The sequence below is a fragment of the Sparus aurata genome, chromosome 4 (genome assembly GCF_900880675.1).
Source record: "Sparus aurata chromosome 4, fSpaAur1.1, whole genome shotgun sequence".
NCBI classification, from domain to species: Eukaryota; Metazoa; Chordata; class Actinopteri; order Spariformes; family Sparidae; genus Sparus; species Sparus aurata.
Window position 1 is genome coordinate 25,634,140 of NC_044190.1, and position 22,580 is coordinate 25,656,719.

Consider the following 22,580-nt stretch of genomic DNA (forward strand, 5'->3'; position numbering starts at 1 on the left):
TATATTCTTTTGGCATTTACCTCTGAAATCAGGGGATGGATTTATCATCATAATCAGAGCAATGTTATCAGTAAACAAACCAAATGAGACCAATTTCTTAGGTTCTCTCATATTTTGTTAGTTGTAGTTGCCTTAACAATGGCAGAATGCAAAATAACCAGCATGTTAAATAAGCACTGTTAGGGGCAAGACTGAAACTGACCACAAATTTGCAGTATTTCTGCTGAAGGACTTGCAAATGCTCTCCTGAATGTCATAAAACAGCAGGAAATCGGCAGTTCTATCCAACATATGTCAACAGCAGGATGTGCTTCCCCAAATAAATGAATATATTAATATTTTTGTTCTTTTTTTCACTTCCAACATTAGTTATTATCTATTATGATGCATGCATAATGTTACAGAGGGTCACAGGATAGTCCTGCTTTAAATTTTATATTTCCATGATTGGTTCATTCTCTCCATTTCCTGTTCATTGTGTGCAAGCAAACTCCATTGTCTGTGGGTAGATTCTGCTCGGCCCTCAGAGGGGCCATCCCCAGGGAGCACTGCATCTTTTATTAATCAGGGGCGCTGCGCCACAGCCCAGCTTATCTAATTTAGCAGCCCGCCTCAAATACAACTTTGTGGGCTTGGTGTGGAAAGAGGGGACAGGGTGTGGGGGTGCAGTTGGGTGTAGATAGGATGGGGGTTGGGGTGCGTCCTTCGGTCTTTCCATATTGTGGGTGATGCAAGGGGGGCTGCAACGAGCGGGGGAGACAGGGGGAGGTAGGGACTTATCAGACACCTCGTCACCAAGTTTTAGGACTGAATCACAATACAGCAAATTACCTTCTGCTGACAAGAAAAAATGAGCGTGGCCCCCATATGAAAAAAATAGGATTGTCAGGAAGAGGTGACACATTGATTGCTTAGTATGCGCATCCAGAAGGCTGGGGTTCAGAGGCTTCCTCCCTATATATATGTAGAAGAGGTGCAGCAGTGCACAGCACAGCCATGAGGGGGAATGAGAAATTGAAATGCCATGTTAGATTGGAGTCCCCTCCTCGAGCCAATCTCGCTGGTCTAGCCCAGCCGAGCCCTCATTGGACCACCATATCATAGTATGGCCATGTATGTTGTGGTGAACATGCATGAAACTATATGTATTAATCACCAGTAAGGGGAGAGGACGATTGGGCGTTTGGTAACAATACAATGTGCAGGAATACACAGAGGTGTACAGTATACGTGCTGTCCTCATTTAAACACAGAATATAGGAACCTGGAAATTCAAACAAAACACACAAGCCTAACCTAGTCTAGGTGTTTTACACTCCCTTTCTGGCCATCCCTCCTCCCCCTTCTCTCTCATCTGTGTCATAGCTCAGATGAATCAGTGTCACCGGTGTTGAGAGCACTTACTGTCAACCCTGGCGCCCCGGGCTACGGCACTGATGGACACAAACTATAAAATATCAGCCCCCTGGGGAGACATCGCTCAAGCACTGCCCCACAGCCCCGAGGGGGTGTGATCTGGTCAGTGTGCATGTGTTTGTTTGAGTGTGCTGAGAGAGCAATAGGGGCAATGGGTTTTGTCTGTGTATCAGTTGTGATCCAGTAAGTATGGTCTAGTACGTGTGTGCAGTGATGTGGACAGTTTCCACGCCACATGCATGAGGAAGGAAGATCATGGTGCAGAATATGTAGAATATTTACTTTTCATGTTTGTTCATAACTACATCATTTTTTAAAAATATATTTTCTGTTCAATAGACTGCTATAGCGAAGGAGGAAAACATAATAAATGTGATGCCGCACTTTCTAAACGTTTCCATTTCTGTACCACAATCACAACAATGACTCTCCTGTTCCTACCGAACCCCCAAATTCCAGGAGATCAGCCACCCTGACAAAAACTACAAGCAGGCGACTATATGGGAAAACCGCAAATGAATCAATCAATAAAATCAATGGCTCTGTCTGAGAACATGTCCCGCATCAGCTGATAAGTGGTATAACCTCCCCCCCCTCCCGCTCTTGTCAGTCACAGAAAGGGTATGAACAGTCTGCACGGTCAAAATAGGAACGGGAGAGGAGGAGAAATCACAAGCTTTTCAGTCCTGGGATGACATCCCCCATCCTCCATTGGTCAGTGGGCTGCAATTCCCCTATTTCATTTCTGCAAGGTCAAGGTTTCTGCTCACTGATGTGTAAGCATGTGCACAATCGCACTTATGTAAAATATAAGGAACACACTGTATACGGACACAAGCATTTTTTTTTCTTATAGATTGAATATTCCAAGAAAAAAAAACCAACACCAATTTACACAGATAAACTTGTCTCTAAACACGCCTTTACCATATCTCTAAATATTGACTATTCATTTACACTGTCTGCAGTCCGCTGCTGCTTGATTCACCTAATACAAGTATATTAACAAGGTTGCTATGAGATTCAAGGACAAAGGCATTAAGAGGAGAAGGAAGCAAGGTACAGAACAGTGAATTGTTGCCCCGTGGCAACAGGACACACGGCGAAGCTTATGTTGCATTGTACTATCATGCGTTACTCTGTTAGTGGTGGTAGCTAAAGCACTTCTTGAGTGGCTTGGAGGAACACATGAATGCAAATAGATCAAATCAAACGAAAATCTCAGATTGCTGTTTGTCTTTTTTTTTTTGTTTTTCAGCTCAGTGCCATAATGGAAGAGTCATGAGGCCCAACATAAGAATCGCATGATCAAAAACAGTTATTCTTAGTCCCTGGCAGGTAAATGACAGAAGACAACAAAGTCTTCTGTGTTTGATCAGATGCATTCAAAGGTAAGGTATAGGTACTCAACAACCAATCAATTACAACTGTCATGGGTTTTTGTTTATGGACTCTCACTAGCTTGAGCCTCACCGGTAGTCACTATGGGCTGCATTTACATACAACAATATCCATGTTTAATGGGGAAGTTCCCTACTCGTGATCTGATTTGGATAGAACAACACCTCCTCTTGTAGGTCTCCACGCAGAACTCCATCGCTGTCTTCTGATCTGGCTAAGCCTCTGTGTGGTAAGGGAAAGTGGAGCAGTTTCCATAAAGAAAAGGAAAAGAAAACACTCAGCGACGTGTGCTCTACACACAAATGCCCGGCGCTGGTACAGACACTCTCGATGAATGTTACATCCGAATGGAGGGACTGTTTCAGAGGGGAGGAGGGGGACTGCAGACCCCTGTAACAGTCACTTAAGTTAAGCACTAGTCTGCCAGGGCCTACCGCCACACAGTAAAGCTCATCTATAATTTGTGATGAGTGTAATGCCATCTCCACTTCATGATTATGTGATATTCTTCACCTCTGCCATAGCCAATGAGGCCAAGAGCTGGCAGTCTTAATGAGGTGCCTCAGAGTTCAGCATAGGGGAAGGAGAGGTGGGAAGATGGGTGCATGGAGAGAAGAGGAGGACGAGAGGACGAGGAGTGTGGGCCTTCTGCAGGCTGGATGCACTCGTGTGCACAATACGAAGAAATACATCAAATCTTGGTTATTCTACAACTACTAGACTGTTATCTAAAAGTTTAGTAGTAGTAGCACGTAAAGAAGAAAGCTTTGGTGCATGAATTACTTACTTACAATTACTTACAACATAATCTTAGTCTACAGAAGCTCAAGGAATCCCAGATTGATGAGAAAAGATGTTATTTGCACCTTCAACTAGCAGTTGAACTTTTGCACCCATTTCAGGCGAGGAGCACTGGTCCCCCGTCTACCTCCGTTGTGTTGTTGACAATGAAACTTCACCCCGACTTTCCATCATCATGAGCGTGAGTGGATAATGATTGAGTTATCATTTTTGGGTGAACCTTTCATATTCTTTGTTCAGGTATGGGCCTTATAGGTCTTTCTCCCTTTATAACACTCCATGAATATGCTGTATTCTTACGACACAAAACACAAAACTACATGTGTTAATAATGTCCATACAACTCTTGATGAAGTCTTTCTAACTCACAACTCATTTACGAGTAGTTTTGACACACAGCTCAAACTGTGTTTCCACTTGAGCATGCTTTGGGAATTACATTATCTCTATACACTGTGATTGAGCGTAGTGTGCTAAAAGCCAATCTGCTGAAATGAGACATGTTCACAATAAAACAGTGAGAGAAAAAGTAATTAAACCGCCCCGCCAAAAACACTTGTTAAGTTTAGGCATGGCATCCTGGTTTTTGTAGAGGATTATGTCCACCAAAGGGTTAGGGTTAGGGTTAGGGTCATGAGAGAGCCCCTTAGACTCATTCAGTGGAGTGCATTGCTACGCTCTTATGGCTGGCCTGGATGTTATGAATAAGTAAATAACAACATTTTTCCAGTCGTTTAATCTCTGAGCACTGCAATTAGTAAGTCTGTAGTTTGTGCTGCTTTTTTTTCTGCCCTTATTATTGTTATTGAAATGTCACGCTCTTATTTAGCTCAAGGATGAATAATAAATAAGCTATAATTACTGTCTTGAATGAGCCGACGGCTAGGCTGGGTCAATGGTAAAGGGAGACCTGCCCCCACCAACACCACCACCACCAACCCCATCCCCTCTTCCCCATCTACTTTCTCTCTTTTTTCCCTCTTCCCCTTCTTCTGCCTCTCTCTCTTTAATTGGATCTTGTAATTAGTTTCTCTGATGGATCTGGGAGGTCTGAGGCATCCTCTACAGCGTTCATTAGTGTTCTTGGAGGAAGGTGAAGCTTTTTAAAAGCTCTGCCCGCTCCGTCCCTCACATGTCATAACACAAAGATATGACTCTGCCCAAATACAATAAGAGCATCACTTGAAGTCTGGCTCAGGTTTGCCTATGTGCTATCAAAACGAAGTATCTCAGCACTGTGGGGCCTTGAGGGAAACATTACGGCGTCTTCCTGTATGATATGGAAATTTTCACCATCAATCCATTAAGGAGAATTTTTTCCATAGATGTGCTCCAGATAAGAGAATTCAACACTGTACAAAAAAGCCTATGCGATGATGGTTAGCACAGTCAGAGATTAAGAGATTCCTATTTCTTTTCAAGAGAGCAAAAGACCATCAGACACACCGAGACAGTTCACTGCTGCAGGTAGCAGTGTGATCTTAAATCTGAAGGAAAATGTCCTTTGGCTTACTATTAGAGAACTGACCAGCTTCTATAAATTTTTTGCACACACCTATAACACACACACACACACACACACACACACACACACACACACACACACACACACACTGTGTTCAGTCCTATAATATACAACCCCCCTGTAGCACCCCAACACCATTTCCCCCTTTTCCTCTCCACCCTCCGCTGGCCAGGCTACACTAGACATCTCTCCCTAATCAGCAGCCTCGTCTCGCTCAGACTGGTTGCCATAGTAATATGCCGGCTGGTCGACATGGCAACCACTCTGAGGTCCACTATTAAATGAAGAAGAGTGGAGGGAGGGATAGGGAGAATGGAGTTGGGATGAGAGAGAGAGGGAGAGAGAGAGAGGAAGAACGGGAAAGACAGAGAGAGATTGTCCAAGATGGGGGAAGGGGGTATTGGGTGGCGGTGACTGTGGTGGTGGTGGGGGGGCACGGAAAAAAAATGAAAAAAAGGGGAAAAAAGCATAGAAAAATGAGTACAAGGAGCGGGCGAAGAAAAAGGAGGGGCAGCTGGAGGAGATAGAGAGCATCAGTCGTGCCGTTTGAGCTACCTATTGAATTGTGCGGTATTAAAAGCTTCTGATACGTGTCGCAACAATGCCATTAACCTAATGCATGACGTCATTTACTTAATGCCTTACACTTATAAATTTATACGCATGAAAAATGCATGTGCAGCCCGTCCCAATCTGGATAAAGGATCGTAAACTAATATCACGTTTTAAGAGCTACTTACAGTATTATTGTCAATCCGCATCGGACATACCAAAAAAAAAGATATACAGAAATGAATATTTATAAAGTGTAAAGGTTTTATGGACCCCAGGGCCCGTAGTTATGATCAGTGAAGGCATGTGAAAAGTTTATGTTGGAATAAGACAAAGGGGTCACATTACTTCTCCTTTGATTGAATTACCTACGGAGCAAAACAAGGAAGCACCCGCGGTGTTTTATCATCAACATCAAAACGTTGCGCTTTAAAATAATTTCACTTTTTGGCAGCGTCCTGAATTTGTGTCGTCCCCCCCATGCCTTCAAACGCTTGGCACCTCCCTCTCACTCCACTCAATATGTCAGATTGGATGGAATATGTAAACTGTGCTAGTAATTTCAAAACTACAGGCCATGCTGTCATTTTTGCCACCATGGGTGCACTCTCTCCAAACTGAAGTGAGAATTCACCAGGGCACACACACACACACCTCCACGCGTCTCTACTGCAATCTACCTCGATCACTCCTCCCTCACCCCTTCTCCTGTCTTTCAGTCTCTTTCCTGTCTTTTTTTATTCGCGCCTCACCTATACCTCGGAGGCTCCTAGCATTTTCCCCCTTTTTATCACAGTCCCTCCTATTTTCTCTTTGACTGGATCCCTCTGTCTTGCTCTCTCCGAAATGTCTGATTCTTTAATGAATGAAATACCATTCCATCAAGATGCCACCACAGCAGTGACACAAAATAGCATTTGTTGCCTTGTGTGTGAAATTCCTTTATGAATTGGAGCCCTCTCTTTTTCCCCCGGAGCGTCTTATGAAAGATAGCTAATTGCATGTCCACATTGTGCCGTCAGTCCCTGCTTCCCTCGCGCACCATTCAGAGGCAATTAAAGTGAGCTTAAACAGAGTAAGAAAGTGCGTCATCCTCTTAATGCAATTAAGGAAATGTGCACACAAACATACAGTAATACTCAGAAACACAAAAACAGGAACGCAAAGAAAGAACACAGCTGAAAAAAAAAGAAGAGGCAAGCGGAAGAGGTCCATTTATCAGGCAATGTAAGCGCTCGGCTCGGCTTCATCGTATGCGACAGTATCTTTCATTGTCTGGGTTTCATCGCTAAACTGGGTTGTGTTAAGGTTTTTAGAGGAAAACATAAAGGCCCCAACTGCTTTCTAGATAAATTATGATCAAATTATTTTAGAATACTGCGAAGAGCTCTGCGTAAAAATAAAATTGTAGTTGCTTTCTGTATGAATAGCCTCAAATCATCTATCAACCTTGAATGTGTATTTTTCTTAAAAAAAAGTTAAAATAAAAAGTTATTTTATTTTATTTTTTATTTGAGTTTTTTTTTGTTTTTTTGTGAGAATGTTAACATGCCTAAGCCTACATTGAGAAATGCTTCCTAAGCTCCTCAACACAGCACTGAAGACAGCAGGAAGAATGAAGGTATTACAGGCATGCACTGAAAGTTAGTTGCAGAAACACATTTACTAGATATGACTGCACTTCTTTTTCGTTTTTTGTCGGAGGGGATGAGAAATAGTTTGTTGTAGAAAACAACACACACCTTTGATGCATACATGCATACAGACACAGACTCACATGGTGAACTGGGAGGGCCCTGGTCTGACACACACTCTGGTCTTAGATTCACTGTAAAAGTCATGCTGAAGCCTCTGACATAATTCTTGTGATCACAAGCACTAAATGATTGGCAAAAGTCAAGCAAGGCTTCATTACAAAGAAAGGCAACACACACAGTCAATGACAGAATGTGAAGAAATACTAGTGTTGACATTTTGCATTGCATAGAAGAGACATCTCTTAGCATGCTAACCAGCTAGCCCCTGAGGTCCAAGACTCCTGTGTAGTGTTAGCACTCTGAGCTCCAGGCACACACAAGTCAACCAATGGGACTGTTAGCTACACGGTGAACTGAGCTAATTATGAATTCAAGGTTTTCAGTTCTTACATTCTACACCTTTAACTTATTTTGGTTGTAGGGAAATGTCATTTGAGTCATTTATTTTACAGTGCTTATTGGGGGATTGCCTTCACCAACATTTTAGGACTTTGGGTTGTAGCCTCACCTTCTCAACACCTCCATGAAGTTTTTGTGGCACAGCCAACCACGGCCAACCCGGGCCAGAACAGACTAGAAGCTGTGCAGCTAACAATGTTATAGTATGGGAACAAAAATACTGTTGAAAACGACAAATGACTCACTCTCTCACTCTCTCATATTCACACAAGCATGAATGCAGAGACCCACTCATGGAAACCAGTAGATGCTAAAACATATTTTTTTCCATTTTCTTTTGTCACCGAAACGATTTGTTTTTTGTCCACATGCATTTAAAGTTCACACATGCAGACAGACACACATAAAGTACGAATAAATACAGGTGTGGGTTTAAAGAGCAGCAAGTGTCATGCAGTATGCTGTATTACAGTGGCAAATTAATGCTGTGAAGCCAAATTAAGGTATTTTAACCTTTTCAAAATGTCTTTAAAAAATTATGTAGAACACTCTTCACTCTCTTGTTCAATATTTTAAACCGTTTTAAGTATATTCTTTTCTATATACAGCATCCAAGTTAATTTACTCCTGGAGGTGGCTGGACTATGTTGGCACAACAGCGGTGCATGTATCAAAAGAGGAGGATAAAGAAACGTAGAACACAAATATTGATGCTGCAAAAAAATTGTGTTGAGACTGTTTCAAATATTCAGTATATATATGTAATCGATATTTGAATACATCACTATCAGAAACGCATTTGGGACGTATGGGCTGGAAATCAGGTTTGCCTCTTATTCTACTGTACATGTACTTGATCCAAATGGCTTCTTCAAGATTTTCAAAGCTCTTGCATCAAATTGAGATATCAATATATTATTATTACATTATTGCATTCCATCTCAGGTTGAAGAGCCATATCATACTGATTGACCTGATAGAACAATATATAATGCATTAGCAACATCTGTGACTGTGTCCTGTGTCTTAATGCTTAAATATACCTTTAACACTGACACTAAAACACAGACGCACACAGGATCAGTATTGCCCTCCTACATGAAGAAGATATACCCAACCGATGCTGTGAACTGTGAATGTGTATTCTGGACTACAGATATTTGTTTGTACTGTCAGAGAGCGAGGCCAGGCTACGGCCTCTGTGCCCTGGGGGCCAGCGGATCTCTGGGGCACAGGCGGCATGCTGTCTGTATCTGTATGTCTGTGCAGTGCATGGAGGGACCCAAAGGCAGCAACTGTGACCCTAAGAGAGCTCAGGGCTTCTCTTCAATTAGCATGCAGCAGTGCCTCCCCAAGCACGTCTCCTTGTGCAATTAAAGACTAGCCAATTTATTAAATTTATTTATTTTTTTCCCCCACTAGTATGACCCTCTTGATTTTGCTGAACTTTGCCTCCCAAAGTTTCCCACCCACACACACCGACCTCTTCTCTGTACTGGGATATGTTTCATTTAAGTCATTTCTGCAAATATTAAAGAACATCTTTGATGTATTCTGATCAAATAGTTAATTACTGCTAAGTTGTTGATTGATCTACAGACGAGCGCAGGCATATTGATATTGACTTCCCATTTCCTTCATCTGAGTTAAAAAGTGTGGAAGAGGAGAAGGAAATAAAAAAAAAACGATGAGAGACGTTATTCTGGACAGTACATACTATGTGAATAAAATATACTGTATTAGATTAAAAAAACGTAATTGGTTAATTCGAGCAGCTAATTTGGATAAACCAAACTTTAATTATCTAAAGACAGATGGAGAATCTTACAGCTATGATTCTTTTCACACTATAGTTTGCTCAGGGCTACACTCTGGACCTTTTGTAGTCCTGGACAAGCTGGGCTCTAAGCCCCAGGGCATCCTGAGCAGAGATGAATCTGAATTCACCTCAATCCTCTTGTTAGCCCAGAGCTAGCTAAGACTGTCAGGAGAGCCAAATTATTCTACTGTTTAGCCACAACACGGCAAAGTCACTGAACACATGGGTGGGTGACAGCATTCTATATTAACCTAAAGAAAAGGCAAGGTTTGGTATGTGTACAATAATGTACAATATGTGTTAACCCTCTGCACCCGTGCGGTGTGTATGAATAGGGATTATATACTGGTTTCATGGTTTTCTGCGCGCTTTCTTTCACTCCGAACGGCCATGAATCACTGCAACAAAAAGATTCAATGGTAGACTGAATGTAACCTAGTGCCATACTCAATATATCGGGAAACATGCTGGAAAAGAATTTAAACAAAAGAAAAATTGTGTAGAAATACTTGTAGGAATTTAGTTTGAGCTTGTTTACAAAATCATCCTACAACACCTGCAAAGACAAATGGACGGCCTCAGAACAGACATACATGCATGCTATTCATAGCAGCGTCACAATGAACCACTTGACTGTGATGGGGGGGCTTTGTCACCTCTGTTTTTTAGCCAGCGCAGCCACCATCACAACCTATTCTGACACCAAATGTAAAGTCCAACTGCCCTCCAAATCCCTCCCAATTATAAAAGGTCCTTGAGTTGCTGTTTTGCCCCCTCTCCAGCTCCTGTCTGATTACTGAGTGTGGGGCGAGCTGCGTAGGCAATCAGCCGCAAAGCACAGAGGGCCAAGAGGACTGGGGGGAAAAAAAATCAAATCCAAAACACTGCAAAAAATAAACCAAAGGAGGACTTCTGGACCGCAATTACAGGCCATCCAGCCAGGCCCCTGCTCCAGCACTCAAGAGCTGCCGTGATTTCCGACAGAAAAGGTTATTAGTTTTTATTGGAGGAAATAGATGCTGGGTGGCTTTAAATGGCACGGTAATGCAAGGTGGGGGGGGTGGGGCTGGTGGGGCTGGAAGGAGGCCTCCTGACCCAGGTCTCCCAAGGGTCCCATTGCACTGCCAGAGGGACGCACAGAAGCCATCACACACCCTCTCCCCCTTCCCCCCAGTCCTCATGCCCTACAGCTCCTGCCTGAACCCCAAGGCGGTGCCCTGGACTTCGGCCTTGAACTCGACCTGGACACCCACTTTTCATTTTTCTGACATCCCTTTAAACATAAGCATTACTGCTGATGAGGTTTCTATGGCCTCATAATCTTCCTCTCTCACAACATCACAGGCGAGAAGGCTCAGAAAACGCTGTCATCCGCTTGGTTTTTATCATTTTATCCAGCGTAGGTTTGTGGCTAATTTAGAACATTTTCATTTGAATTCTGTGAAGTTTTACAGGAACAAAATATGGAATAATTTTTTTTATTCATTTTATACATTTTCTATTAAATTTTTTTAAATATTGAGTTAGTCATTTAAAAAGCAGAATTAATTGTTTTGTAGTGTTTGTCACAGAATGAAGTGAAATAAAACCCAAGAGCTGACACGGTTTCATGTCAAACAACATCGTTTGCCACATAAATTTTACCTCACACACACACACACACACACACACACACACACACACACAAACATACCTCCAACATAGCAGTGGCACATGTGAAAACATTATCGGCGAGCATGGCGGCTGCATGTTTGCTTGGGTCTGTGTAATGACTGCCTGCAGATTTCCTGTCACGAGCACGTGAGTCTGCGGCTCCAGATGGAGAGAAGAGAAGTATGCAACCATATTTGCCTTTGTGCTGGGCTTGCCAGTGTGTGTACTCTGCCGTGTGTGAAGTTATTTCAGAATGTGTAAGCTATGATCTGCCCCGCACCAGATGAAGTGCTCTCCACAGGGGTCGGTGTGTCAGTGTCCGGTGATAGGTGGTAATCAGACGTGTGCGCTTTTATCAGCCGGAGGAAATATATACGGGAATGTTTTTAATGATTTTTACCATTAGTGCTTTCCATGCATGTGATGCAACACCTCAGACACTTAGGTGTGCAAAATGGAATTACTTTGATTACGAGTGTGTGTCAAAATATGTCACTGAATGTCGCGGCAGATAATATGTTAATGCCATCTTTTGTGCGAGTGTGTGCGTGCATGTGTGTTTGTCTTCATTGTGCTTGCTGCCCATACTCTCCTCTCCTAATCTGTATTCAGGGCAGGTAGGCTCCAGCACGGACCCACAGCTCAGTAACTAATGGAGGGGCTGATGGGAGCCTGATGACGACCACAGGACCATTTGTACACACACACGCATGCACACGCACACACACACACGCGGTGCACACACACAAACACGAACACTATGGTCATTTCCAGCAACATCTGCACCCGGCATCATGGAGGTAGTAGCCAGATAAGTTAATTACATGACCATGTAATATTGGTGATTTTTTTGCGATTTGATCAATTTTATCTTCTCTCTGAGCAAGTGAGTAACAATTACAGTGCTGGGCATCATCCTCTTCTGCCTCCGTTGGTTCTGCTGCTGCTTTTGTTGCTGCTGCTGCTTAGCTCTCTGCCTTTAATTGCCTCCACTGCAAACTTTTCCAGCGAACCACTGCCCCTCTAAGTTGATTGCCAGGAAGTGCAGGGAATTAGAAAATTAATGTCACACCAGGGTCAGTGCATTAGAGTGGTACACACATAGAAGAGCACAATGGGTTTGTTCTGTTACCAGCGATTAGACTTTTAAACAGGCATTTGGATGCATTTTTGTTTTGCACAACTTTTTCGCCTTAGAATTAGAAAACTGAGTCATTTCGGTTTCACAGACAAAACTTTGTAAGACAGAAAAAGCAAAAGCTTTCCCTGGAACAACTTAAAAAACAGAGTTTAAGGTCATTCAAGCCAAACATGTAGACTTAAAAACTACCCTCCAGAACTTCACAGCTCTCTTTCATCAACCTGCAAGTCTGTTTCCATCTACTTTTCTCATGTCTGCTCATGTTCTGTCTTGACATCCTCTCTCAAGTTAACTTCTCCTCCCCTCTCCTTTCCTCTCCTCTCCTCTGCTCAGCCTTTGCTTTCCTTTCCCTTCCCTTCCCTTCTCTTCCCTTCCCTTCCCTTCTCTTCCTCCTCGTCCTCCACTGAGCTTGGGCCAAAGAGCTGACAGCCAGTGACCTAGGGCCCCTCCGAGGCTCCCAGGGAGAAAGGTAATGGGCCCAACCCCGGAACGCACTCTCACTCTCGGCACACATGGGGCCGCCGGCAGCTTTGATCCGGTAGCCCCTGCTCGGGTCTCCTGACGCCTGGTGAGGAAATTCATAGGAACAACTGGAAGAGGCCTGTGTTTATTCAGCTCCTTTAATGAGGAGGGAGACGGATTATCGGGGGCCTAGATCTCCCCGAAAAAACACGGGGAAAGAAAACTGCTGCTCCTTCCAGATGTTGCTCTATCACCGGTCACTCCAAAAGAATCCGAGAGAGAGAGAGAGCGAGAGAGGAGAGGTTTCAGTATGCAAGAGGGGGAACTAGTGGTCGGCAGGAGAATTTCTTAGTATTTTCTCTGTTCTTCTGTCTGGCCAGATGTGGGAGCTGGCTAGCCCTCTCTGGGTGAGCCCAGAGGAGAGCAGCCGCCCAGGCGCAGTGGAGAGAGCTGGGGGCTCTGAGAGGGAGCTTGCAGACATGTGTTATTTTTTGGGAGTGGGGGGGGGGGTTAGGTGGTGTAGGTTACCAAAGCTCTCAGGCATAAGCTTTACTTTAACCAATTTGTGCTGTCTTAAAGAGAAAAAGAAGCCATTTCCTGAGCCTGTCATACAACCTCTAATGTGTTATTTTTCTGATTTTTTACACATAGCCTCATTGTAATCCTAATTAAGGTAGCGAAGCAAGTGACGCAGGAGCAGATGTATGAAGCTTGACCGTGCCACAACATTGAAACCGAAGCCCGATCCACACATACCGAAGCTGAGCATATGACTACAGGTGGTGGAAAGGTGGCGCTCCAGCAACGGCGACTTCACTCTACCTGCAGACACACAGACAGGCCCTGGCTGTGTATCAGGCTCTTGACCCTTTAGCCAGGAGACTGACCAGATCAATACGTCTCTCTATTGTCAGACCATTTAGGAGAGGATTACGGGTCAGCCCCTGGTCACAGATCCTAACACAGAGAGGGCAAAGGTCAGTCTGCCCGTGTACATCTACATGGGATTTCTACACATCGGATCTTCAGATCATCGTATCATCTGTGGTACAAAAACTTCTCTGCAGTGCAGTGTGGAGTGCTCGAGCCTGCTCCAAATCTCATTCTTTTCTTTTTTCAGCACCTGTGATGATCTGCTAAATCAAACCATCCCCACCTTTATCCTCCTGAACTGCTGACCCTTCTAGGTTCAAGGTCAGGGCAGCAGCAGGTCTGAGACAGAGGTGTCCATTGTGTGTTTGTGTGTGTGTGTGTGTGTCTGTGTGTGTGTGTGCGTGTGTGTGTGTGTGTATGTGTGTGAGGAGGCTCGTTATAGATCAAATTCACAAAAAAAAAGTAAAGGTGATGACAATTAAAATTCTATGTAATTGTTATCCAGATTTAAAAAAAATGTGAGTGTGTGTGTGTGTTTGTGTGTGTGTGTGTGTTTGTGTGTGTGTGTGTGCGTGTGTGTGCGTGTGTGCTATCAAACAAATGATCATTACATGCACTAATATAAGTGCACTTCACAGCTATAAAATTACACTTGAGTAGATTATTGAATTAAAGAAAATAAAACACCAGTTCGCTGGTGTTGATTAGCACATCCGCTCAATGCAGACAGCTAATTAGAAAGGATCGCTTGAATTGTCACTCATATTAAACCATCATAAGATTATCTCATTAGAAGAGCTAATTATCGGCTCGCCTTAAAATCAATCCAGCTCTGACATAAGACATTGAAAATGCCGAATGCATATTGAAGATATCAATACGAGAGTCTTCAGTGAGATGTAATAATTTAATCCACCATCACTGCTAGGGCTGCTCGATTATAGCAAAAATCAGAATCACGATTATTTTGATTGATATTGTAATCACGATTATTAACGACGATCATTCATTGTTTTGAGAACAAGCATTTACTGAACTTTGAACTCTGGTATTTCTTTTAACACAATAACTTTGAACTGAAAAACAAGAAAAATGCAAATAAATAAGAGAAAAATATATCAATAAAATGAATTAAATAATATGTAAAAATAAATATGAACTCTATCCCAGTGCGGCTCGACCATAGGTCCATTGTGGTGGCAAAATATAATGCTGTTGACACTTCTCTTGCAACTTTTCCGCGATATTCGTCATAAAGGGCAGGCAGCGCAATTCTGTTGATATGGTGACATGATGGTAACACATATGGTGTCCTTAATTGAGGACTGTGTGGCAGTGGCAGGAGTTTAGGAGCTTTTAATTTTTTTGTTTTTCTGTTCCTTCATTGCTTGGTCATGTATTACTCTGTGTGTGGACTTTAAATGGTTAAATAAATTGGTCGTGTTCCCTTGAGGTGCAGACAGGGTCACGTGACATATCTTGCACAATATCTTCGTTTGTTCCGAGTCAGACTCCTCAAAACCGAAGTGTTTCCACACCACAGAATTCGCTTTACCTTTCTTCCCGACCAAAGGCTGCATTTCTGCCATCTTCTACCATCTTCCTCTACACATTTTTTCCAAACACGCACTGGCAATAGGCACCGGCGTTTTCATGATCGAGGGAAGCCAAAATCGAAATCGAAATTGAAATTCAATTAATCGCCCAGCCCTAATCACTGCACATGAAATCTGCCTGCTTCATGGGATTTCTTGTTTTCTTAACTTCAAGATCATTTCACACTTCCCTGGTAAAACATTGTCAGGTTTCTATTTCTGATAACAGTTTGTGAAGTGGCTTTAAGATTTAAATACTATTTTTTGAAACATAATGTTTGGATGACAAATGCAGACACATTTTTATATCAGTGTTAAGTTCCCACAGTAAAAATCATGTAGTAGCAATTACGTCTTTGTACTCTGTTGGAGTCACTTTCTATGATGTGCACTTGAAAGAGAAACAGAAAAAATTAAAAAGTTTGATTTTATGTTAATATTGTTAATACTAATAATCAATTTTGCACATTTCTTTTGTTGGGTTTAGGATGTTTATGTTATGTTGTTTTTATTTTAGGCTTAGAACTAAATTCAGATCTTTCCTTAGACAAATGACACGTTTATTGTCTTCTCATTCATTTATTTGAAGTGGACTTGGCAGCCACCAAGGTTTTACCACTCACTCACCATTGACAGTTTGATATAATAATGTAATTAATAAAAAAGAAATGAAGAAATTCATGTCTCTGATTACTTTTAAATAACGTCAAGTTCATTCCTTGACCCATAGCACATAAATATATGGTTCTTTCCAAAGATGTTACCCAAAAGTACCTTTTTTTCAAATAATGGCATATGTGCATACATTGAACATATCACTAAAGACCTTTCATCAGAACTCTCTTATAATTTAAACTCAAGCTACTTTTTTTCTCCCTCCAGTCAAGTTCTCAAGAGGTTGTTTAAAGATTAAATCTTCACAACACAAACTTTCTTGAAGGAATGACTTTCTGATAACTACAATGAGAACATCAACAACAAAAAAAAGTTTCAAGGAAACACTTACCAACTGTGACACAGATGAAACCTTCCTTCACAGTCCTGCAAAACAAAGGAGAAGTGCATCATTGTCCACAGTCTTTAAACAATTGTCTCAAAGATATCAAGAGGGAACCACAGGTCTCACTGTTCATGTCGGTTTATTACAATTACAATTCATACCCTTTTGCCAACATCCATCTTACTGACCAATAATATCTGCCTCAAGGCTGTACTAAGCTTGCAACAAGATCTTGTGCACGAATGGATAAAACCTGAATAATGTGGCAAATCACAGACAGACAGCCATTATCACCATATTGTTATTTTGCACTCATTTGTGTCTCCGGGGCTCTGTGCTGTTTGTTATAAAGTTATATTATAACCTGAGGATAAGAAAAATACACTCCACAGACATATTATGCATAAAATACATAAAAGCCACCAGAATGGACTTTTCTCTCTCAGAAAAAAAAAATGTATATATGTAAATCAAAAACCACTCCTCTTTCATACATCCATTGCATTCTCAAGTCAGTCAGAGCACTTTTGCACTGCTGTTCAGATCGCTCCTCTGTCATCCAAAATCTAGAGCCTCATCATTTGAGTCTTTGGATATCGATCACAACAAAACACGGACAGCTTTTTCTCCACTGCCACTATGGACAATGCGTCTGTAATATGCACAGATATTTCTTATTCATATCGGTCTCACTGTTGTTTAAAGTGTGCGAACGGTATAAACGATGCAATAATCTAAACACCATGAGCAAACCCCCTTTGTTGTGGTTGCGTGGTCGTAAAATTAAAACTTGGCGTCAAATAGACAATTTTTCACAAAGAAAAATCTCAACCGTGAAAATAATTTCCCTTTCTCCTAAAATAATTTGTGACAGCGCTGCAAACAAAAGACTCCATCTTAATTTTGGCGAGCTTAGAGAACACGGTCGCTAGCGTCACACTGGCAGAAAATAAGAAATGTGCCTCAAGATAATAAAAGACAAACACACAAATGAATTCATTAATAAATAGAATATTAAAAAAAAAAAAAAAAAAAAAAAACCCTGCACACAACATGCTGGGGTTTACTGTAACAGAAACAGAAACTAATCTACAGTATTCCCTGCAGTGCTGACATTCAGACTTTGTTCTGAATTATATTATTATCATTAAAACTGAGCTAAAACCAACACTTCCCTGTTTCTCTCTACAGTATGGTATGATGATGCCACAGACTCAATCAGCCTTTAACCCCTGCCCTTAGACAAGGTAAAGGCATCCATTCCCCTGACTCCAGGTCAGTAAGTAAGCTTGTATTTTTGGATGGTGGCTGCCGATTGCGTATGCACTTTAATAAGCGGGCTGCAGGTCAGGCAGATTTATAGGCCCGTGGTGGGGTGGAGGGACCGGACTCCCTTGGCCTCCAGCTTCCCTCTGCGCCATTACGCCAGAGTGAGATATAGTGGGATATTGATCCCAATGCCACTTCATTTCGCAATAACTATTACACGATATTCTCCCGGGCTGCGCATGGCTCCTGATTTATGCTGCCTTGCTATTTACATTAGCAGTAAGTGTTTTTCTATACCAACTGCGGAGGGTCTTACAGCCACACAAATGGACATGTGAACATTCACATTCTATACCATACCTGTCTTTTTGCTGCCTTTGATGCCTTTTCACAGTAGCAGGGGTGCTTAACACACACCGCTGCCTGCTAGGTGAGTAATGGAAGATACAGGCATAAGCATATTGAAGGATACATCCCAGCCTTCATTACAGTCGCACGATTGACCTTGAGGCAATGTTATTCTGCTGTATTATATCTTATTTAAAATACCTGCTTGATCACATCCACTCTTTAGACTGCTATTATATTCAGTGGGATGTTTTTGAATAATTTCATGTTAGTTCATTTCCCACTTGAGTGTGAAGAAAGCAAACAAAAGAAGAGATGATTGCTGCATCTGTGAGAAACAAAACCATCATTTTCGGCCTATAGTGCAGTGCATTCTCATTTAGACATTACATCTATTTAACACATTGAATCTATTTACAGTACATTCATCAACATAAAGCACTGCACTGTGGAGCCAGTTACACTGAAATAGGAGCTAATATTCAGATGGAGATGTTACTGTTTACACTGTGCAGCTGTGTGAAAATATGTCTTTGCCAGAAGCAAATTTAATTGAATGCTGCCAATTTGCAAATTACATCATATGTTGTCATGATGAGGATAATTAGGATAAGCAGCCTGTGCCTCCTGAACCAGCTGCACACTCCAGAGCTGGGTCTTTGCCAAAGTGGCTTCCCTTGCAGTGCCAGGCTGGTGCTGAGTGTTTGTTTACACACAGAGGAAAGCTGTGTCAATGGTAGGAGACATGAATTGGGAGGAAGGGGTGGGAGACAGACCCAGTTAGTGCTGACATTCCCACAGGCAGCCCCCACTGGGTGAACTGCGCCTCAGATGCCGTCACTGCTGCATTGTGGCACAACAGAAAACAAAAGGACTAATGACCCTTAATTGCTTTGGAGCCGTTTAAAATCAGATGAGTGTCGCCTAAACTGCAGTATGTAAATCAAACCCCCCTCCTTGTCCCTCTTCCCGGTCGACCCCCTAAGCTCTCTCCCCTGGCACAATCAAGTCTTTTTCTCATAAGGGGGCGGGCAGCTTAGCAGGCTCGCTGCCAAGTGAGGGGAGCTGGCAAGCGTGGTAATGTGCAGACACTTGTTGCTACAATGCCTGCCTGTTACGCCAGCACATGGTAGAAGTGGGGTGGCTGAGGGGCGTGTGTGAGGAGCAGATGGGCATACTATAGCCTCCACGTGCTTCCATATTAAACATGCTAATAGAAAAGAAGCGTGCTCTGCTCTTGGCTTTCAAAGCTGGCAGACACTGCGTGCATGTCCCATTCATTAATAGGTCCATTCATATGCAACACCAAGTTTGATTGTACACAAATGCCCCATTAGGGCAGAATGGGTTGGTTAGTGAATGCAATTGAGAGAGTATGTGTGTGTGCGTGTTTCAGCAAGTGCAGTTGCTCGTGCTTGTTCGCATGCATGTTTGCATATCTTTGAAAGTGACAGCGTACGTGCTTTGTGTATGCTTAAGTGACTGTATAAGATTAAGATGAGTTTGGTTTGGAGATTTAGATTGAGTGGTAGAGGACAATTAACAACACAATTTATAGAATGTACAGAGATGACTCCATTGTTGGTTAGAATATTGAAAATTGCAAAAAAAAAAAAAAAAAAAAAAAGAAAGTAAAAATGAAAGATACTCCTCTGAGGGTTCACAATATATTTGCAATATACAATCATGAAAACTGGACGCTACATTAAAAAGAAAACGACTAAAGCTTAATAAATGTGTGACATATTTCAAAATTTTGAGATGAAAACACATTTGAGCTATATGCCTTTATCAGATCACATAGTCAACAATGGACCTGCTGAATAACATAAACTGCTGAGTTTAATAACTGCAGATGTTGTCTCCAGGACTGAGACCAGGCAGGTGTCTCAGGCCGATGACCTAGTGAGAGGTGAGCGATGTCCTCCTGTGCCCGAGCGTGTCCCACAGCTCCCACCACACCCATTAACATCAAGCCTTAATGCATTTCCTATATCTGCATGCTTTTTTTCTGCTATATGGAGTCCCTGGTGATTTAAAGAGAGCAACAAACCTGTCCTATTTTCAGAGTGACATTATTGATAGACCGTCACTTCAGATTAAGGCTAATGGTTATTTTATGGCGCATATGTCAAATCTGATGTGTACTTTTTTCCTCGTCCTGTCTCTTACCCTATCTTTCTCTGTTTTATTTGAGCCAAATGATTGCCTCAAGATCATTGCCACACTTTTAATGGAACAGAGCAGAACACAACTCCCTTACTATGTAATAACATTTACAAAATTGACCTTTTCCAGAAAATGACCTGCAACGTACCACTGCAAAAATAAGGGTTTTTTTTTTTCTTTCAATAATTTGTCATATATTTGAAACATATCTATCTTTATTGTTCAAAAAGACTGATTGCTCTTGTCTTATATGTACAAAGCTGAATAAAAAAAAAGGGAGAATGAAAATGTATCACATCTGAATCATGGTGATCATACATTGATAGAGCATGTATTTAGTTTCTATGTCCATGGTGGTGTTCTGAACAGGCAGCTCCACCACCTCCTCTTCACCCTGCCACTCTTTATCCACTCCAGTGTTTTCTCCCTGTGAACCTGTATCCCCTCTTGTTATGGATTACCCACCATACTTGCGTGAACAAAGACTCAGTCAGCATGTGTTTATGTGTTGGTCCATGTGCTATGTGAAGAGGGGACGTGTCTCCCACTTATGTCCGGATCTTAGAGGACCCTAATTTGTTAGGCATTAATCAGAGCACCTGCTCGGAGAGCGCCCAGTGTCAGCGGCTCACTTTGTGTCACAAAGGTTTTCTGGCCGCTAGGCTTTTTGTTTCACCACTTGAGTCATCAGTGTTGTTTGAAATCAATTTAATGATTGTGCCTGAGACTGATTTGAGTATGTAAATGCTGCATAGCGAAGAAAAGTAGGAAGCAACATAAAGACAAAAAAAAAAACAGGAAGGGGCAAAAAGACCATTGGGAGAGGAGCTGGGTGTGGCATATATTGTTCAAGATAATAATGGTATTTCTTTTCAATCTGAATTTTAAAAAATCATATAGTGATGTCTGCAATATTCCTACTTGTTGAGATACTGACCTCATACCATAACACACAGCAATAACAAGCATGGAAGAAAGCCAAAGTAACACTGCTACTGGCTCCACAGTGGTGAAGGACGTTCCGAAAAAAGGAATCGACCCCAGAAATGTTTAAGCGGTTTAGGTACACAAGATCAGATAAACAGACCATGGTCATGCAATTGAAGAGAAGGCAGTAACAACAAGAGGGGGCAAAACATATTTTACCTTCTCAAGCAGTTTAGTTTTTCGCTGAATATCTGCAGGCAAACTGTTGCAACACTTATTCTATTCTAAATTGAAACTTATCTATTTCGTAATGTGTTGGCATTTTTACATTTTCATGTTGAAACAAATATACCCTATACAATTCAACATGTTTGTTTTTTAGAGGGAACTAAATATATGTTTTGCTCAATTTTGACAGCTCTAGTATTTTGAAGAAGAAGAAGAATATCATCATCTCAGAAATATTACTGAAATATTGAGATATTAGTTTACCTCCGTGGTCCCGTGTACTAGTCTGACATTAAAGAGCATTAAGTCATCAATGAGTGTTCCAGCAGGTGGGTGTAAAAGAAAAGACAAAAAGAAAAAGGAAAAGAGAAAGCAGAATTTGGCTTTACACTCGAAGAATCAAACTATCTGAAGGACAAGACATGCAAGAAAACACTGTTTGAAAAAAAGAAGAAGAAGAAAACGCTACAACAGGACAAGGTAGACTATAGGTCAGAGAGAGGCCGGGGAAGAAAAGAAGTACAAGAAAGAGATAGCAGAGGAAACAAATGAATAAATTCATGGGCCACAAAATGAAAAGAGAGATGGAGGGGAGTGGAGTAAAGGAAGGGGGTTGGAGTCATCAGTGGAAGATTTTTATTGTCCGGACACAGGAGATGCACACAAAAGCACTGGGAAGATTCAATTAAGTATCATATGCAGTGACCTTATTGCCATGGTTACGGAACAGTGGAAAATATTAATCAAGCCTGCACTTGCAACAAGGAGAAAAGATGGTGGAAGGAGAGATAGAAGGAAGACGGAGACAGAGGGTGGTGGGAGAAGGAGAGAAGATAATGGCACGGTCTATATATGTGTTTGATTTTATGTGTTTTAATGAGTACATTCACAAAGGCCCATGACTGCCCACACAAAGATTTGGACATCTGTATGCTGACATTGAACATGCCAGTTTTTGACAATGGATTTTTTTCGACTCCTTTGACTCCAAAACTATATTTTTAAATGAGCAAGAAAAAAAAGCAAAAAAAAAAAGCTACCATGCTGCCATCAAACCTTGTCTGGCTCACATTTGCACAAAGAGGAGTCACAAATGTGGAATGAGCTCAATTCAGAACTCATTTCATACAGGGGTGAACTCACTTTTCAGCTCACAAAGATTTGTTTTAGCTCGCTCTTTGTATTTCAGGTTGAATTTCATGTGCCCAAAAGTCTGTTGATGCTTTCTTGGCGAGGAGGTGGGAA

At 41.8% G+C, this 22,580-nt stretch overlaps 1 protein-coding gene across 17 annotated transcripts in view; it reads right to left on the reverse strand.

Moving 5' to 3' along the window:
- Positions 1–22,580, reverse strand: part of zfhx3b (zinc finger homeobox 3b) — a 349,963-nt gene that overhangs the window by 183,715 nt on the left and 143,668 nt on the right. For all 17 annotated transcript variants that reach the window (XM_030413357.1, XM_030413363.1, XM_030413358.1 and 14 more), the window contains one exon: positions 16,401–16,435. The gene's annotated coding sequence lies outside the window, so the exon portion shown is untranslated. The remainder of the gene's footprint in view (positions 1–16,400; positions 16,436–22,580) is intronic.